This window comes from Equus asinus, chromosome 4 (assembly GCF_041296235.1).
Source record: "Equus asinus isolate D_3611 breed Donkey chromosome 4, EquAss-T2T_v2, whole genome shotgun sequence".
NCBI classification, from domain to species: Eukaryota; Metazoa; Chordata; class Mammalia; order Perissodactyla; family Equidae; genus Equus; species Equus asinus.
Window position 1 is genome coordinate 93,307,829 of NC_091793.1, and position 19,336 is coordinate 93,327,164.

General features: G+C 38.5%; 1 long non-coding RNA gene across 3 annotated transcripts in view; it reads right to left on the bottom strand.

Annotated features, from left to right (window-relative positions):
- The window catches only part of LOC123285263 (uncharacterized), a 71,359-nt gene that overhangs the window by 20,323 nt on the left and 31,700 nt on the right, over nucleotides 1-19,336 (bottom strand). Inside the window, exon 2 of one of the 3 annotated variants that reach the window (XR_011502816.1) lies at nucleotides 17,691-17,799. The exons of the other annotated variants lie outside the window; for them this stretch is intronic. This is a non-coding gene — a long non-coding RNA (uncharacterized lncRNA). The remainder of the gene's footprint in view (nucleotides 1-17,690; nucleotides 17,800-19,336) is intronic. 3 annotated transcript variants of the gene reach the window in all.

The following is a 19,336-nucleotide window of genomic DNA, read 5'->3' on the forward strand; positions in this document are numbered from 1 at the left end:
AAGCAGACATTGGTAAAAATACAATCCAGCACAATAATACACCAAAGTTTTCCATGAAAGGCAGCTTACTTAAGCAAAATTAAGTTTTCTTTTCTTTTAGGAAGTTCATTCTGATGAAACTAAAGGACCTATCGCATTGAACAATATAGATAAATTTGGAAATCTCCATATGTAGCCGTTGTAGAGGAGAGCAGGATACTTGCAAAAGTACTAGAGGACATTCAGGAGGGAAAAGAGATGGATGTCTGGGAAAGAATGGATTCTAAGATGTCCAGGCTCTTTCAAGGACTGCCAATTTTGCCTTTACTATGCATGCTTCCTTCTTCTATCATAATTGAATTTTTAGCAAGGCATACATCTCCCGTAATAAAGATAATTCCCATCGTCCTTGCAGCTAGTGTAGCCAGGTGACTAAATTCTGGTCAACGAGATGTAAATGGAGGTAAAATATGGCAGCTTCCAAGATACTCCTTTAAGGGAGAGTGGACTGTTGTCCTTTGCCCTGTTTTCTGTCTCATCCTTTGTCCTGCTGCCTTTCATCAATCTTGCCACTTGAATTTTGAGCATGAGTGCCACATCCTGTAGAGGTGGGGCTGAGAGCTGGAAGAAGCCCGGGTAGGCAGAAGACTCTTGAGATTTGTCATAAACCTTCTGTACTATTTGTTACTGTATATTTCAATTTGATTTTTAAATATTTAAATTAAGAAAAGAAGATTTTAAAAATTGACCAAGGAACCATCCATAAGGAGACTGGATTTAAAATGGGTCTTAAAGAATCCATAGAATTTAGATAAGGAGAGTTAAAGAGAGGAAAGGAGGGAAGGAAAGTAACTGACATTTGTCAAGTCTCTCTTCACAGTAACCTGCAATTTCTGAGCAGTTTCTCTATACCACACACTTGTGCTAAACACATTATTTTATTCAATTCTCACAACAACCCAGAAATGCCAGCATTATTATCACCATTTTCAGATGAAGAAGCTGAGATTTTTTTTCAAGTCTTTAAAAACTTGTTCAGATTTACACAGCTAGTAAGTGGTGGGGCTACCATTTAAGCCCAAGTTTGTCTGCTGTAGAAGCTCTTCTCTTTACATGAGGTACAAATAAACATAGGCACTCGGAAAAAAATGTGCCCAATGTTTTTTGAAAAAGCAACTTACTGGAACCAACTTCATTTAGGAAAACACGAAAATCTCCTCCCATCAGGCAGCGGGGTTTTGGAGGAAGGTGGTCAAAAGGTACTAACTTCCAGTTATAAGATTAATAAATACTAGAGATGTAATGCACAACATAATGACTGTAGTTAACACTGATGTCTAATGTATGTGAAAGTTGATAAGAGAGTAAATCCTAAGAGTTCTCATCCTATGGAAAAAAATATTGTTTTTTCTTTTTTTTGCATCTATATGATATTAACTAAACTTGTTGCAGTACAGATCTTCCCCAACTTATGATGGGGTTATGTCCTAATAAGTCGAAAATGCATTTAATACACCTAACCTACCAGACATCAGAGCTCAGCCTAGCCTACCTTAAACATGCTCAGAACACTTACATTAGCCTACAGTTGGGCGAGATCATCAAACGCAAAGCCTATTTTATAAGAAAGTGTTGATTATCTCATGCAATATATTGAATACTGTACTGAAAGTGAAAAACAGAGTGGTGGTTATGGGTACAGAAGAGGTTGTGAGTGTATCGGTTGTGATCGCGTGGCTGACTGGGAGCTGCAGCTCACTGCTGCCGCCCAGCAGCACGAGAGAGTATTACACCACATGTCACTAGCCCGGGAAAAGATCCAAACTGGAAATTTGAAGGATGGTTTCTACTAAACGTGTATTGCTTTCACACCATCGTAAAGTCAAAAAATCATAAGTCAAAACATCATAAGATGGAAACGATCTATAATCATTTCAAGATAAAAGTCAAATCTTTACGCTGTATTCCTTAAACTTATACAGTGATGCATGTCACTTATATCTCAATAAAACTGGCATAAATAAATAAATAAAACCTCCCATCAGTTGGTGAGTGCTCTCTGAATTGTCTAAATTTATTGTTGACTTTGAAAGAAGACAATTATAAGGATATATTTGCAACCAAATAAAAATCATATAATACTTTCCAAAGTCAAGTAAAAATATTTTTAGATGATGTGCATTTAAACATTATTTATGCTAGTATTCCTCTCCTCTATGTAGAAAATTAAGTTCACTCTATTCTAACTGAGGCATACCTTTAGATTTAGGAGGAGTATAACATGCTTACATTTCAAATACATATTTTATATCATACTCATTTAACCATCTCAGTTATCTTTTTTATTTTTTAGGAAGATTAGCCCTGAGCTAACTACTGCCAATCCTCCTCTTTTTGCTGAGGAAGGCTGGCCCTGAGCTAACATCTGTGCCCATCTTCCTCTACTTTATATATGGGACTCCGACCACAGCATGGTGTGCCAAGCGGTGCCATGTCTGCACCAGGGATCCAAACCGTCGAAACCCGGGCCGCCGAAAAGCGGAACGTGCGAACTTAACCACTAGCCACCGGGCTGGCCCCTCAGTTATTTTATTTAACTTTGGAATAGTACCTATATTTGCAATATGCTTTGCAAACAACCTATTACTCCAGTGTGTGTTCATTTAGCAACATAACATAAATACAAAAACATTTGAGAAAACAATCTAGGTCTGTCTAATAGAATGCTTTGCCGTGGTTAAAAACTTTTATTTTCAATATTCTCATCAGCGGTAGAAATGACTGCTGAATTTGTAGTGTTCAAACTTTCATTTGAATAAGCAAGTGTAATTCTGTGTAATATCCCAAATACAATACACATTATATGCTTCTTTAGAGAACTATAATTACAGAGTCTCTGCCTATAATAAGTAAACCTGCAATTGTCTAGCCCTAAAATGCTTCAGTGAATAAAACAGCTGATTGAAATTAGAAAATTTCCTCATTTTCCCACTGTAAAGCCTTGCTTCTCTTTTTTCTTTCTTTCGTTTTTTTTTTTTTTGTTTGAGGAAGATTAGCCCTGAGCCAACATCCACTGCCAGTCCTCTTCTTTTTGCTGAGGAAGACTGGCCCTGAGCTAACATCTGTGCCCATCTTCCTCTATTTTATATGTGGGATGCCTGCCACAGCATGGTTTGATTGGTGCATAGTTCCTCGCCCAGGATCTGACCAGCAAACCCAGGGCCAACAAAGTAGAGCCACCCAGCCGGCCCCTAAAGCCACCCATTTTTAATAACGATAGGACTTCTCCAGATACACCAGTCTGCAAAGAATATTTGTGTTTTATCTGGACTATGAACTTAGTATCTACAACAATTGTTAAAACTAGAAGAAATTTTTATAAATGACCCATAGTTGACAAAGGTTACCACACAGAATTATCTAATGCTGAGCTCTACACGGGGGAAATGATGTTGATCGAAAATGCACTGCTTTTTCATTAAATTCCACACAGGAAGTTTTCACATAGCATTTTAATGTCTGTTTCTCTTCTAAACTGATATGTTTTCAGAAATGTGAAAGCTTTTCCATCTAGTTTCAATAGTGTTAATACTTGGGGCTCATATTTTTCTTTATGCAAATCTATAAAAGTACAAGTTTTTGTTCAAACTCATGGTAACCATCGTTCTTGGAAAATCTTATTAGAAGACATGTAAGAATGGCAATACTGTATATTTCTTGATTTAAAACAGCAAAGAACCCTTTTCAATATCCATATATTACAATGCTCAATTATTCTGATAAAATATATTTCTCCTCCTTATATCTTTTATCATTTCTCACTCTCCCCAACTCTCCCAGAGAACCCCACTGAAAGGGCAAAAGTGAAAATCAAGATAAAAGACTGCTTTCGGTTTCTCGCAAATGCATACACATTCCTTCCTTGGGTGTTTCTCGGTTCACCCTGGCAGGCAGCAATAGCTAACACTCATAAGAACATAGATAGGGCTGTTCTGGGTACTGGATGAATCCAATTTATTAAATAAGCTTCATCTAAGATTTTGAAAAGTAGTTTAAACTTTTTTGTTCTGTGTACACCAACAACAAAATCTGACCAAAGCTGCCTTTGGAACAAGCAAACTATTTTACAAATATAATACTTGTCTACTTCCTCTTGCAAGTTATGGAGATTTAGACTTTAAGATCATTGCCACTGACAATTCTTTATCAAGCCAAGCGGTTTCTACCAGCCTACAAAATGTATTCATATCACAGTTCAAAGCAGGCTGAAGCTTCCTGCATGTGAAATATAAATTTGAGATAACAGCCAGATTCCCTACAGTCATCAAACTTTTGTATACTTTCTAAACACATCGATGGGGTCCTTCCATTGACTCATCTTATATTCCATTTGCCGCTGACCCACTTTGTAATTTTTACAATAAACAATTAGGAGGAAAAAAGTGGAGAAATATCATGAGTAAAGAAGCCAATCCAGAGTAAGTACGAAGTGTAAGTGACGTGGAGGGCCTGCAGCAGAGTCAAAGAGTCGTCTGTTTGGAAAAATAAGGCCAAGGCCAAGGCCACTAAGCATAAAATGCAGAACAGGTAAAGTTGGCAGTGGGAGTCAGGAAGGCAAAAAGGGTGAGCAGTTACAGAATCCTCTGAGGGCTTCTTGTCCAAAATCATCGGCAGATTGAAGCCTACATCCATGTCAAACTTCTAATGAACGCTCTCTCACATTGCTGGTGGGAATGCAAACTGGTACAATATTTTTGGAAAAGGTCATCAAGAACCTTAGAAATGTTAAAAAAAAGAAAAAAAACTTTGATTTCTACTAAATCAATTCTAAAAAGTCTATCCAATCCTAAAAAGTCTCTCTTAAAGAAATACTTCTAAATAAGGGAAACAACATTACACACAATGATGTTGTTTAGGGATTGTCTATAACAAACAAATGGAAAGAATAACACACTAATAGTAGAACCATTAAATAAATTACTCCTCCCGAAGGAATACAGACACTTAAATTGAAATACTCTTGCCAAAAAAAAAAAAGAGAGAGAGAAATGTTTGCGTTGAGTGAAAATGCACTATGATCAATCTATGTCAAACAAACTAAAACTTTGCCTAGGCAAAAAGTGAAATGTGTGCATATTCGTTTTTCTTTCAGTGGTGGAACAACACTTCTACTCTTCTGTATTTATTTATCTATTTTAAAAAATACTACTTTTTGCAATGGAGAAAAATCTGATAAATTTTATTTTTGTATAAATAAATCAGAAAACTCTACAAAAAGTTAAATGAGGATAAAGCCCAAAGAGGGAAGGAAAGAGACAAAGTGATTTGCTCTCTCCCCCTAGCTAAATATAGTACTGCCATGTTGATCCAGCCTTGAGTTTTCCTACTTCTAATGAAGGGCCTGCCACGGCTCTCTGTATAAGGCTCTTTATTATTCAGAGCAAGCTAGCATTCAAAACTCAGTTGGCAGAGTGGATTAAACAAGGAGGCTGTGCATGTTCCTCAGTTTATCAGCAAATCCACAGTGACATGCATTTTCTTTTTCCCTTCACTCATGAATACTAAAACCTTCAGCTGTGCGAGCCTCTGTCTATTACCTCTGTGCTGCGGGCAAAGAGGCCATCTTGACAACCCTCCACCGGAGGTGGACGGGCTGCTCAGCCTCACAGTTCTCTGCTTGTTACTAGCAAGGCTGGTGGGTCAGCCAAGAGCCAAGAGTTACAGGAGCGATTTCTTTGAATAATGATTAGGAAAGCATGTGTGGATGAATAGATGAAAGAAGAACTCAATTTTATCTTTCCTAGTGAAAGAAGGCCAGCTTAGCCACAATTTGAACATCAAAGTCAGTGACTATTTTTAAAGGCTAAAAATACTAAGTTGGCTCGGATTGGGGGGACTGGTTTGATACAATTGTTTTTTAACAGAAGAGCTTAATTGTGGTTAATGGATTTCAGAAACCTCTTTATTTATCCTACTCATCCTCCTTTCCTCATACCTTTTAAAAGTCCTATGAGGCCAAGTTATATTGTCAAAATATAGCCCATATCAGACCATATCACATTATAGTTAGTTTCCTTTGGTTTGGGGTCATTTCATCTGCTCAAAAATGCTAATTTTAAAACCAGAGTGTAGATATCAGGTTGTTTTTTGTTTGCTTTTGTGCTGCTGACCCAGAAAGCCCTTATCTATGTCATTAGAAAGCATTATTTTGTACTTCAGTCACTAGAATGCCAGAAATTACAGCGCTTACTTGTCATTTGGTTAGCACCCCTCTGAGCATGTAGACAATTGATACAAAGGAAAACCTAATAGACATTCCCTATAAAAGAATGTTTCATTACCTCTTCACATAATGCCCAACATATAGTGCTCAAAAAATATTTGGCAAGTCAATGAAAATTGTCCTATATTGTTCTAACATCATTTCATAGGCAAGAACCACGTCTTATAAATCCTTCCTCTCTTCCAGCACACTGTACAGTCATGGGTTCATAGGAAACAGTCAATCAAATTTTTAGGTAAATAAACCCAAAGAATTGATATTATAAGCAAACATATAAACCTGCTAAGCAAGTTTTATAGAAGCCACTGAAGAATAAATTTGTCTCTTTGCCTCCGCATTCCGCTGATGTCCAACTGCTTCTCATAGACTGATATGCAATCCTTCTCCTCGTTTTAAATTTAATCATATACCACAACTTCCCACTTACGCCAGACTGATTTGAACACGGATATGAATGATTGAAAATTATAACTCATAACAAGCCCCTCTTGTGCCTCGCTTTGTGCAACCTCACTTAGTGTAATAAATGCATCCTGCCACCCCTGAAAGGAAATGCCTTAGCCCCAAGACAGTATCGAACCACCGTGTACACAGCTGAAGAAATCAATAATCACTTTACATTGGTATTTGACTAGAAGCAAGGCAACTGCTTTTCAAATCTAATTTTTTTGGAAAAGGTAATGAAAAAATAAAATAGGTTATTCAAACACTTAAAGTATGTCTGAAACCTCCCAAAGCAATTGTGCCTGTAAGAGAGTAGTGATGCAATGACTATGGCCCATATAACTACAGAGCATAATGAATTCGAGTAACTTACATAGTCATGCAGAGCAGCAGATAATTTCTCAGGACTCTGTGAGGAACCTGACAAGCTAAATAACTCAGTTCTCAAGGCTGTACCAAAGATCCTGGGCAAATATTACCCATCCATAAGAAACAGGATTGGGAATTAGGTTTGTCCAAAGAAACTTGGTTCATTGCAAGTTCTATCAGACAGAGCTCTCAAAGAAGGGAGGATGTTAGAAAACAATCCAGTTGGATGAAAAGACTTGAGTAAAATAACTTGGTAGAAAAATAAATATGTCCAAGATATCAGCATTCCTATTAGATTTGGGGAACAAAATTTTGGTACTTTGCAAATTATTACAGGAAATTCAGCTTATGTGAAAACTATAGACAGTCTCAGCTTTGGTCCCATTTGTCTTGACCAGACCAGTGCTTTGCTCCTCAACCTTATTCTGTTGGCCAGCTACACCCCCTACTCATGCTCAGCTTCTCCAGGAAAGCATAAGCCCTCTCGATGTCCCTAAACCATTTTCCAGCCCTCCTCTTACGTCTCAGACCTCACCTCCTACTTCCCTCTCCCTTGCTGTTCTTAGAACAAACTAGGCTCCTGCTCACCTCCGGGCCCTTGTACTTGCTATTCCCTCTGACTAAAATAGTAACAGTCTTCACATTTCCCATGGACTGCTCCCTTAACTCGTGTTCAGATAGCATCTTCCCCAGAGACCCTCTCTGATACCTTTATTTAATACTGCAGCTTCAAATACACACACACTCATCTGGATATAAGCCCCATTAAGGTGAGAATTGCTCTTGATTTTGTTCACTGTTGTCTTCCCAGTGCCTTGAAGACTACTTCGAACATTGGTGGCTCTCACTAAATATTTATTGAATAAATGGAGGACTGGATGCCACTGTGAGGTTAACTGACTTATTTTAAATCTCACCTGAGAAGATGCTGTCAACACTTTGTTTTCACATGGTTTTAGATAACAGTGCCAAGATAAAATGTGGATCAAATCTTATCTCTCCAACCATAGTAGCAATTGTCAATGTTTCATTGAATAAAGGTTTTTTTTAAAAAAAAAAACCTATGTCCATTTTATCCATTGTCAAAATTATTGAGTGGGGGCGGGGAGTGGAAGGAGCTATAGATGAATACAGATGAAATAAGAATGGCAGATGTTGACAGTTCTTAAAGCTGCGTGGGGCACGCATAGAAGCCCATTATACTATTTATGTTGCATAGGTTTGAAATGTTCCATATACAAAGATCTTTTAAAAGCCTATACTGAAGTTTCTTTCCAAATTGAACTGAGAAATAAAGCAAAAGAAGTTTATCAATTTTCGTGGTAGCCTATAGGCTATTTGATATTCGATGTCTTTCTCTATGTTCACATTTTTAAAACCCTGAGCTTTCCTCGGAAAGTTTGAAACATAGCCACTAGAAGCCAGAAATGCCCCCAGGGAAACTTTGCCTGTCTTGATCTAGGTCATGAAGCCATCAAGGTGTGCGGCCAGACTGTGTAGAATGCCACGTTTGCAAAAGAGGGTGCAGATCACAACCTTCAGAGGCAGTAAAAGGAGGCCCCTCTCTACAGGGGTGAAAGCAGGTAAAGGCGCATTGTACACACCTGCACCCACCTTCCCCCCACCCCCGCTGCCTAGAAGGGGACAATAGGCCTGATTACAGATCCAGCTGTGGCAACCACTCCTCCCTCCTCCTGACTCATCTTTCTAAAACACAGCCAATCTACGACTCCAGGAATAGCTCAAATCCTTTACAAATAATGATGGATTTTTGGATTAAAAAAACTTTTTGGAATGCTAAAATGGTCCTGAAACAAATAAAAGTCAGTGCTCATTTTTTTATATCCCTTTTTAGATGTCTACAATCTTCAAAATTCAAAAGACACATGATTTTATACAAGAAATTGTGTCTGTCTTAAGACATGGTGATCACTCAAACTTCACGTGTTTTTTTAATTTATTCAGTATATGGAGTGTTTTTCAGGGGCTAGGGGAAGTTCTAGCCTCATAATTGGAGAAAGACTTACATCTTCTGAAACAGTCTGGAAGAATGTACTCAGCTCTCACCTCCTGGAATATGGTCGAATTTGAAAGCGATATTAGAACTTAATGATTCTGCTCTGATCTCCAACCCATTTGCCTGCCACAATTTGCCAATTCATTGAGGCCCTAACTTGAATAAAAACAGAATATCATCCTTAGGCTCATTTAAATCCCTAATTCCTTAGCCAATTATTACATAGCAGATAACTGATATGAAATTTTCAAAAAGGAATTATTTAAATTAGAAGTTTTAAAGACTAGTGACTAGCAACAGTGTAATGAATTTGGCTGTGTCTGTTGTCCACCTTATGTATTTGTTATAAACAATTGCAGAAAAATAATTTTAAGTTGCAGGAAGACGTTAGTTTAGTAAAAAGACTTTTGTCACTACCTAACACCCATTAGGAAGACTACTACCAAAATAACACAAAGTAACAAGTGTCGGTGACAATGTGGAGAAAATGGAACCCTTATGCACCATTGGTGGGAATTTAAAACGATGTAGCAACTATGGAAAACTGTATGGCAGTTCCTCAAAAAATTAAACAGAATTACCATATGATTGCTGAATCATATGGTATATATCCAAAAGAGTTGAAAGCATGGTCTCAAATTGATATTTGTACACCCATGTTCAGAGCAGCATCATTCAAAATAGCCAAAAGGTGGAAGCAACCCAAGCGTCCACAGACAGTTGGATGGATAAACAAAACATGGTATACATACAGTGGAATGTTATTCACTCTTAAAAATGAAGGAAATTCTGACACACGCCACAACATGGGTGAACCTTGAGAGTAGTCGAGTTCTTAAAGACAGAAAGTAGAATGGTGGTTGCCAGAGGCTGGGAGGAGGGGGAATGGGGAGTTGTTGTTTAATGGGTATAAAGTTTCAGTTTTAAAAGATGAAAAAAGTTCTCGAGATCACTTGCAAAACAATGTGAGTATGCTTAACACTGCTGAACTGTATACTTTAAAATGTCTAAGATGGTAAACTGCATGTTATTTGTATTTTACTACAATATTTTTAGAAAGTCAAGGGAAAAAAACGTTTTTTTCCTATCTGGTGGAGCAAAGCCTTTCCCCTCCTATTCTCTGGGGTCTTTTGAAATCGTTACTGACGCTAGCTACACAGGTAGCTGTGCTTCTGACACTTACACCATTCAGATGAATTGCTCCCAGGATCCCGTGCAAATCAACTGGGAGCACCAGAGCGAGGCTGCAGAGAGCAGAGAAGAAACCGTGGCTGGTGGAGTTGGACAAGGGGCCACTTTGAGGGATAGGGAGGTTGCACTTGGCTGTGTCCAATACCACAAAAGGCACTAGATTTAAAAAGCCCAAATCAGAGCTTTCACCTACCTTGACAACTGATGCATATTGTTGCAAGGTCCATCTTATCAAATGTATCACTCAGGGCAGAAAAATGTGAACGTATAGACACAATTTCAGGTTAAACAAATGCATTGATAACTGTAATCGAATTATCCCTTCCTGCTGCTCACTTCCCTCATGCTTCTTACCCACAGATGTACTAAAAACCAATTACTGGAGATAACTGTAGAATTCTAGAGCCAGAAGAGCTTTCAGAGATAATCCGTCTCAAGGATAGAAAATAAGTTTTAACTTCCATGGCATCCCTGATCATTTGGCATGAACTGCCTTGAATGTGATGCTGGGAAAGATTCGAAAGCTACATCTGGGCTCAGTGGGAAACTGTGACTTGATGGTTTGGTTATGTCTGTCCCAGATTGTTTAGAGAGACTGAAACAAAACTGGGAATAAAACTCCTAGTCCTGAGCCTGTTCTGGTGAAGAGCACACTGCCTTCCCAGGGATGAAGAAGCAAGTTGATCAGCTATAAAATGGAATTTGCTTTACATATCCCTGCCAAGTTCCGGCCCACAGAATAGGAAATGACTTGGGAGTGGGAGGAGAGAAGGAGGCGAGTTTTGGAATATCTTCTTCAGTATAGCTAGAATTTTCATACTGAGATGGGCCTCTAGATATGGATGAGCTCACCACAAAGGAGACAGTAGAGAATCTCAGAGGCATGAGGCCACCACCAGGAAAAGAAAAAAGAAGGCAAATAAGAGAAAAAACATCCAGAACAAGACACACTTTATAAGAACCCGAAGAGACCTTAAAAACTTCCAGTCCAACACATTTGTCTTGTTTTTTCATATGATTCTTTTTATAGAAATTGTCTATCTTGTCATCGCTTTTCTTGAGCACATTAATTATGTCATTTTGGAATATGTGTTTAATAGCTCTAATATCTGGATCACCCACGGATCTATTATCTGTTTTTCTTTTGGTTTTTAGCCATATGGTCCTGTCTCCTGGCATCACGGTTAGCTCTTAATTGCTGTATATTGTGAATGAAAAATTATAAAGGATATGCTATCTTCCTCCAGAGAGCACTGAATTTTCTTCCCCAAGAGAAGTTAGACCAAATGCAGATCCAATTAAGAGTTGAGATGCTTTGAGACTAGGTTTCAGCCCTTGAAGGGGCTGCTCTATTTCTGGTTTATCTCAGGGTCTAGTCTTTCAACAGTCTCAACCTGGGCATTTACCACGGCAACTCCTCCTTGGTGAGTTCTGAACTCCAGAGGTTTTTTGGGTCAGTCGGTTGGTTGGTTGGTTGGTTTTGGGGGGTGCAGGTTGTTTTTATTGTTTCGGGGGGGGGGGGGGTTGGTCTCACCAGCTCCAAGAGAAATCTAAAAGCCCTAGGCTTCAACTTTTTCTCCAGCCTCTCATCCCTTCCTACAAATTGGCAAAAACCTAGAGAGAAGAAAGTAACAATTTCAGGGTCACCTCAATATGTGTCTCTTTTCTTTGTCTTGCCCCTTCAAGACCTGGCTGCCTTGGAAGTTTTTTGATGACTTTGACAGCCATTTGTGTTTATACATCTGTTCTTCTTGAGAGGATCAATCTCATACAAGCTTTGCATTAAAACCAGAAGCAGAAGTATATTTTGTTTTTAAAGATTAATTTTTCTACTACTGGATGGTACAAAAAACTATAACAAAATTAAAAAAGGAAAAAGCTCACCCATAATCCTATCATCTGGATATATTCAATTTAGTATTTTGTTATTTTCTTCAGTTCTTTTCTCTATGCATTTATGTTGGCCTTTTTACATCATTATAATAATAGTGTAAATACAGCCTTATATCCCTTGCAAGAACTCTAAGGAGAAGTAAACAAAATTTTAAGGTGTAAATCCTTTCAGAACTCTTTAGTAGGTGGTGTAATTCAAATAGTTAGTGTAGTCTGTGGCACCAAAGAGCCTATGATCTGGTTAAGGAGACCAAAAAAATACACAACACTTAAAAGTTTTCAACTCAGTCACAAGGCCTGTTCTCTAACTGCTTGATTTAGCAACAAATAATGAAATTATTTTCCATTTTTAATAAACAAATGGCCCAAGTGAACTTTAAACCTAGAAACTGAATAACTGGATCAAATTCACATCGCAGAACAAACCAACCACAAAATAAAAATAAAACAGATCTTTCAAGATTTTGGCTTAAGCTTGCTTTCTTTAAAAGAAATCTATAAAAACTACTTTCTTCCACCTTTCATTTATTGTAACCTCCCCATAGTAAATACTCTACATGTGCTTGTGAGCTAGGCGGCCAGCTTTTGGCTGACCCATATATCTGGTTAATTTAAGATCAAGCCACCAAGGTACTAAGCTGACCACAACCCCTACTTCTGATGAGCTGTTATCCTGTGAAGTCAATGTGTTAAGGATAAAATTTCACAGTAGGGATTTTCCACATTTATGTTGTAGAAGAAATGATTTATGGTGTAATAGATTTTTTGCTGGACCAACTGAGTCAGCACTTTGTAGTGTCAATGCTTAATCCCTCTTCCCTCTTAGGTTTTGGACTCACACTTGTCCTGGAATCAAGGCAGGTCAGCATGATGCCCTTGAAGTCATTCTTCAGACCAGAGAGGGCCAGGAGGGGCTCAGGACATTTTTCATTCCTTTGCGGTCAGACCCGATGAGCAGCTATCTCTAGAGGCGTCTCCACCTCCAGGGTAGTGAAACTGCTTGGCCAAGAAAGCTGTGAAGCGTATCATGTGTATTATAACCTGGCTGGTATGTGTGAATTGAAGGATTTCCCAAAAGCAAAGTGTAAATCATGAAAAAATGTTATTCATCTTTCTGAATAAAGTGGCTAGGCTATTTCTATTTTCATACCCAAATTGAAATTTCTTTATAAATAAAGGGTTGTGTGATATGAAGTTTATGTTTCAAAGAAAATACGATGAATAATACCTTGAGTTTTATAATCTCCATTATATCCAACATAAACAAATGAACAAGCCCATTAAGACAAATAATTTAACATGAAGCTGGGAGATGTTTCACATAAGTCACAGAGGACTATGTTTGCAGGGAAGAAAGACTTTTTTACTCTTTTTTCGTACAATTCCTCGATTTCTTTATAACGCATGTAAAGCGGCCCTCTAACACTCACAGACACATGTTCCCAGATATTCATAAATTCCCAAATTTTTAATCAGAATTGTTTTTGTCTCCTGGTTGTCTTCCAAATCATGTTTCATCAAGATCCACACATTTCCCAAGCAGATCTTCACATCACTTAAGTTTTGCCCTCTCACTCAATGGCCATTTTCAAACACACACAAACACACACACACACACACGGCTAATGTGTGTGAAAATCAGCAGCTAACAACAAATCTTTAAAACTATGTTAAAATACAGTAGCTGGGCAGCTGTCTAGGCTCACAGGAAAGCCAATGCTGGGCTGTCACTTACTGTCCTTTACTCAACCTCAATTCACACCTTTTCAGAATTGCGATCAAGTACATAACATGGACCTTGAAATCCACAAGAAATCACCACCAACGGCAAATGTCCAATCCTAAAAGACAAAGAGCAATTGCTATTATCTGATAATGATGCAGAGCTCACACTCTGCTATATACATACTCCTGGGAAGGCTTTAAAAAGACATCAAAGGGCTCTGATGGCTTAAAACAGAAAGATTTAACGTTCAGAAAACAGTAACATCATGGAATTATCAAAAGGTTCAAGCACAGACGATCAAATAAACAAGGCTTAGAGGGTCTCGATCAAATTGACTCTTCCTTATGAGGCACGTCTTAGAGGGATTGCTGAAGGTAAATTCCATTTAATATTAATATACTCCCAACATAGAGGAACAAGTGTCCCTTTTATTCTACCAACATTTATAACAGACTTATTTCCACAAGTAAATATTTTTATAAATAATGACATCTTAAGTGCTTTTAAGATCATTTTATTGCTACAGCACCCAAGAAAACAAATTCCAATTTTTTACTTTTTATTTTTTTGGTGAGGAAGAATGGCCCTGAGTTAACATCTTTTGCCAATCTTCCTCTTTTTGCTTGAGGAAGATTGTCACTGAGCTAACATCCATGCCAGTCTTCCTACATTTTTTGTATGTGGGATGCTTCCACAGCGTGGCTTGATGAGCAGTGTGTAGGTCTGCACCCAGGATCCAAACCCATGAACCCTGGGCTGCCTAAGCTGAGTGTGCAAACTTAACCACTATGCCACCAAACCAGCCCTGACAAATTCCAATTTTTTTAAAAAGGGCATAAAAGAAACCCAAATAAAAAAGCACAGAAATGTGACAACAATGCTCATTTATTACATCAACAAATGAGCTTCAGTTTCACAACCAAAATCAGAGTTTAAGCCAGAGAAAGGCTTGAGCAATGACCAAAGAAAATGCCTTTCTTTTCTTAAGATTTCTTTAAGATTTTTGAATGATCACTAAAGTAATCCAGGTAAACCACAGAAAGAAGTGGGTGGCAAATGACCGTGATGGGAGTACAACACAGTAGTCACAGCACCGAGAATAGAATGGAATGAAATTCTAGGCCTATAGATTAAAACAATATAGGAACTGCGAACAGGTGGTATTAGACAGGCTTTTCTCACCAGCTCAAAGACAGCCAAATGCCTGAATCTGACAAACTCGTTTCCCTAGAATGTAGATGCCTAGAATGGATTAAACCTTTAAAATTCCAAAGACAAATAAAGAAAAAATAAGTCAACTAGTGTAAAAAACCTGGATGCTTGAAATGCAAGGGAAAGGAGGCTTTCCTTTGCCAGTATTTGCAGACTAGAATATTTTGAAGAAATATCCAAGTGTGTCCCAGCTTTAAGACAGTGAGAAAGCCTTCTGCACTCACCCTGCTGTTCTTTGCATTTGACATCTGTCAAGTATCAAGGAATAAAGGACAAAAGCAAAAGAGGGAGACAAAGAAACACATCCTAGCAATTTGTATAGGTTTTGCCGTTGTCCCACATGGGTCGGAACATGCATAGAGATCACTGTCTTTTTCCATGTGGTCAAGAATTGAGTAAATAAAGGGGGAAAAGAGGATTTGAACTTGTACTTGAGGAGAATGTTTTTAGGCTTAGGGACTTCTGTGTGATGATTATTTAGTTGCTATTAAGCAAGGAGTCTAACATTGAATTTCCTGTTATTTATGTCACAACACATAGCATTCCAGGAAGCCTGTCTTGGGCAAGTCAGTTCAGCTCCCTGGGACTTATCGTTGCTTCTATGTAATGAAGAGACAGTGGAAGTGCTCCCTGTCTTCAACCCCAGCTCTAAAACACCTTCAACCTGTAACCAGGAAAGACCTACTCATACGTGTACACGAGTCTAGTTTCTACCATTGTTGTTCCTTCTAAGTCAAAACCACTGCTTGGATTCGTGTCCTCAGCAGTCTAACAAAAGTAACATATGCAATTCACTTATGATTCTCAGGAGTGAAGTATACTAGGTAGGAAATTATATACTTGGATTACACGGGCAATTAACCAGCTTTGTCAATTGAAGTAGTGACAGCTGTTAATCATATCTTTTAATTCTTCCCTATTTTTTAATGTTATTATTACTCTTATAACAATTTTCTGATCTCTTCAGTTTCTCCCAGTCTTTTTCTCCTTCAGAAAATCCTAACTGAACTTTTCCTGACCTTCTTTTATGCTGGATAATTTTCCCCCTGGAAACTCTCAGTTTGTTTCATTTCAGCCTTGCAGTTTCCTGATTCTAGCTCCCTCTGCTGATTGTAACCAATTTGCTTTCAAGGGTCTAGAGAGACATCAAATGAAAGCACTAACTCACACTCCTGCTCTGTAACTTCCAATGATGGTAGAAAGGAATATGTTACTTGGTTGAACTTGGAGGTGCCTCTCCAACTATAAGGGTTCAACCTTTATAAACAAGAAAACTAATTGTTTTAAAAAGACTGCACTGAAAGTAACTGGACTATATGATTCTAACATTCCTTCAGTAGCTGACCGTTGTCACATGATATCTGGAGGGACCTATTGACTTCTTGCTCTGATTTTAGGTCCTCAGTTCCAAGCAAACCACATTATTATTGTCATCACTACTCCTGAAAATTCTGGACAAAAGAAGCTGGCTCAGTAGCAGCTCTGTTAGGGTTTCCAGTGGAAAACAACAGAATCCCCTTTGGATAATTTAAGCAGAAAAGAGATTTATTGAAGGATATCAGATAACTTACAAAATCATAGGGAGACTAGAGGCTCAGTTTCCAGGAAAATGCCCCAAACGATGCCACAGAACCAGCCTAAGGAGGACACTGCTGTTATCTCCATGAATTAATTCCAGGACTTGACTTTGCTGGACCTGCTACCACCTCTGGTACAAATGCTACTTCTTATCACCTGAAACTGAGCTGCCTCCATTACCATACAAACCAGAGAATGGAAGTCAGAACTGCGCCTTTTCCTCGTGGTCTTTCAAACCAAAGCCTCACCTAGGTGTGTCTCATCGGAAGCCTAGAACCCCACGCTTCTGTCCTTAACTTCTGTCCCCAAATATGCAAAGGCTACTCAAAAACAAATGGGCAACCAAAGATCTCACAAACACAGACTTCAGTTGCTGAATGAAAAGCAGAATCCCAGGCACCTCCGGCCCCATCCCCCTGGTCTTGCCCATTTTATTAAAGCACAGTTACTCTCACCAATGGTCAGGTCCTGCAGTCAGCAGAGAAAAATGAACATTCTTTTTATCCACCCCCACATCCAGAGCAATACTGGGATGAATAGTGCTCAGCCAGACTTATCTGAAAAATGAATGCGTATATATTGCTTATGTTTAATCCAACAAGTAAATATCAAGTACCTGCTATATCCAGGGCTTGTTCTGGGTGCTGAGGGATGATAAATAGAGGAATAAAACATGGTCCAGCCCTCAAGGAATTTATAGCTTGGGAATAAGAGAAATATTGGGGGCTAAACTTAATACATCTTGACAAATACTATACAATAATACAAATACGTGAGATGTGTCAGAGAAACAAGAGGAACAAGCAATTAACTCTGCGTTGAATTAGAAAACTGGGGAAATGGGGTAGTGATGTCTGACCCCAAGTGCAAAAGAGTTTTACAGAGGAAGACAAAGGGCATTTTAAGCAGAGAAACTAGTGAGAGCTAAAGCTTGTAAGCACTTAGCAATGCCAGGCATTTTTCCAAACATTTTACATTTAGTAAATCATTCAACAAACCTGTGATGAAGTTACTATTAATATTCCTGTTACATACAGGAGTTGAATGCAGGTGCCCTGATTCCAGCCTCTGGGCTCTCTCGATCATCCCAGCACCCATGCCACTATCCTGCAATAGTACAGAAATTGAGGCATGAAAGAATACAGTGCATTTGACGAAGAGCAGAAATTTTAAGTATTGTCACGGTATATACAGGTTTGGGAGTAAAGAAAAAACTGAAAGATATAATCATCATGAACCATCTTAAATTTAAACGGCATTCTTCATCAGCAAGAGTTAAGACCAATGTGGCTTATCTTTCCCAGGACAACAATGGTGAGAGGGAAGGATAACTTTTTTATTATTATTAATTTTCAAAAGTGGCAATAGAAAAAGTGAAAGCTGTGCTAATGGAAGTGAGTTTTGTTCTGTGCCGCCATGCTTCCCAGATTAACTTTGGGGCCTGAGTGCACCCAGCGGCTAGAGGCTGCCCTCCAGCTCTGACAGTGTTCATGCCCAAGGTGGTCTTGGTAGGCACCTCTGTTCTCTTTCATCTCTTACACCACACATCCCCAGGACCACAGTTGCTTCCAAGGGAAGCACAGAAAATATTCTATTGAAGGCAAGTTCAGAAACCTTGTCACTTGGGGCACAGAAAGTTAAACCAAGCTACTTTTTTGCAAACCTCCTAAACGGAATAATTCCCCACTAGAAAAGAAGGATCAGCTGGTTTACCTCTGTGACTCATCTATCCCTGACGTCTGCGATCCTGTGATATGATTCCAATTTGCCTTCATGGAGGGCTGTCTGCAGAGCTAATTGTATGCACTCCTTTGTGCTCGCCTCTTATGTTTATTTCATTACAATATTTACAAAAGGACTTGAGAAATAAGTCACTATGCAAATGGAAGTATGAATACATGATTCAGAGGAATATTAAAATTCATTAACCTTATTTACATTTAAACTATTATCATGTATATTTGAGCACAGTGCACCTGCCAGAATGGATGCGAAGCCACATCAGCACTCCATTGAATAATCTATTCACTGTCTTTATTTCCTTGTCAAGTAAAGTAAAAACTTCCTCATCTTGGACACATTCAAAATCACTACCAAGCTGATTTATTCATTAGCAGTTCTTATTTCTAGAGAAGTCTAATACAAATTTCAAGTTGTCCTTTGGCATTTAGAGGATCTATTCCCATAGAGAATTTTTCCCATCTTTGTTAATTTTGAAGTGCTGTGTTTCTCTTATCACCCACTTGGGAATGAAGGAGACCAAGCTCATCATTTTGAAGACTGACAAATAAAGGCTATGTCTGCATGACACCATACCTGCCCCCCCAAAAAAATCAGTTCTATAAGAAAAGGAAAAATATAAAAGAAAAACAATCAAATTGTGGCTTGGTATTAGGCGAAACAACCAGTTGATTGGAATTTTCATTTTTCAGTCATTTATTCTGCACTATCTTGATTCAATTAGTGTATAGGATCAAGTGCCAGTCAAAACACTGAGGAGAGCCACCAGGATGATGTTTCATGCTCTCACAGCAATGAGAACTGAAGCTGCCTTAGACTGCCCACTTGCCTTTGGGTTACGGGGCAGAAAAAACAAGAGAAAAAAAATGTTGTATGATCTATAACTGCTGTCTGACAGGGAAAA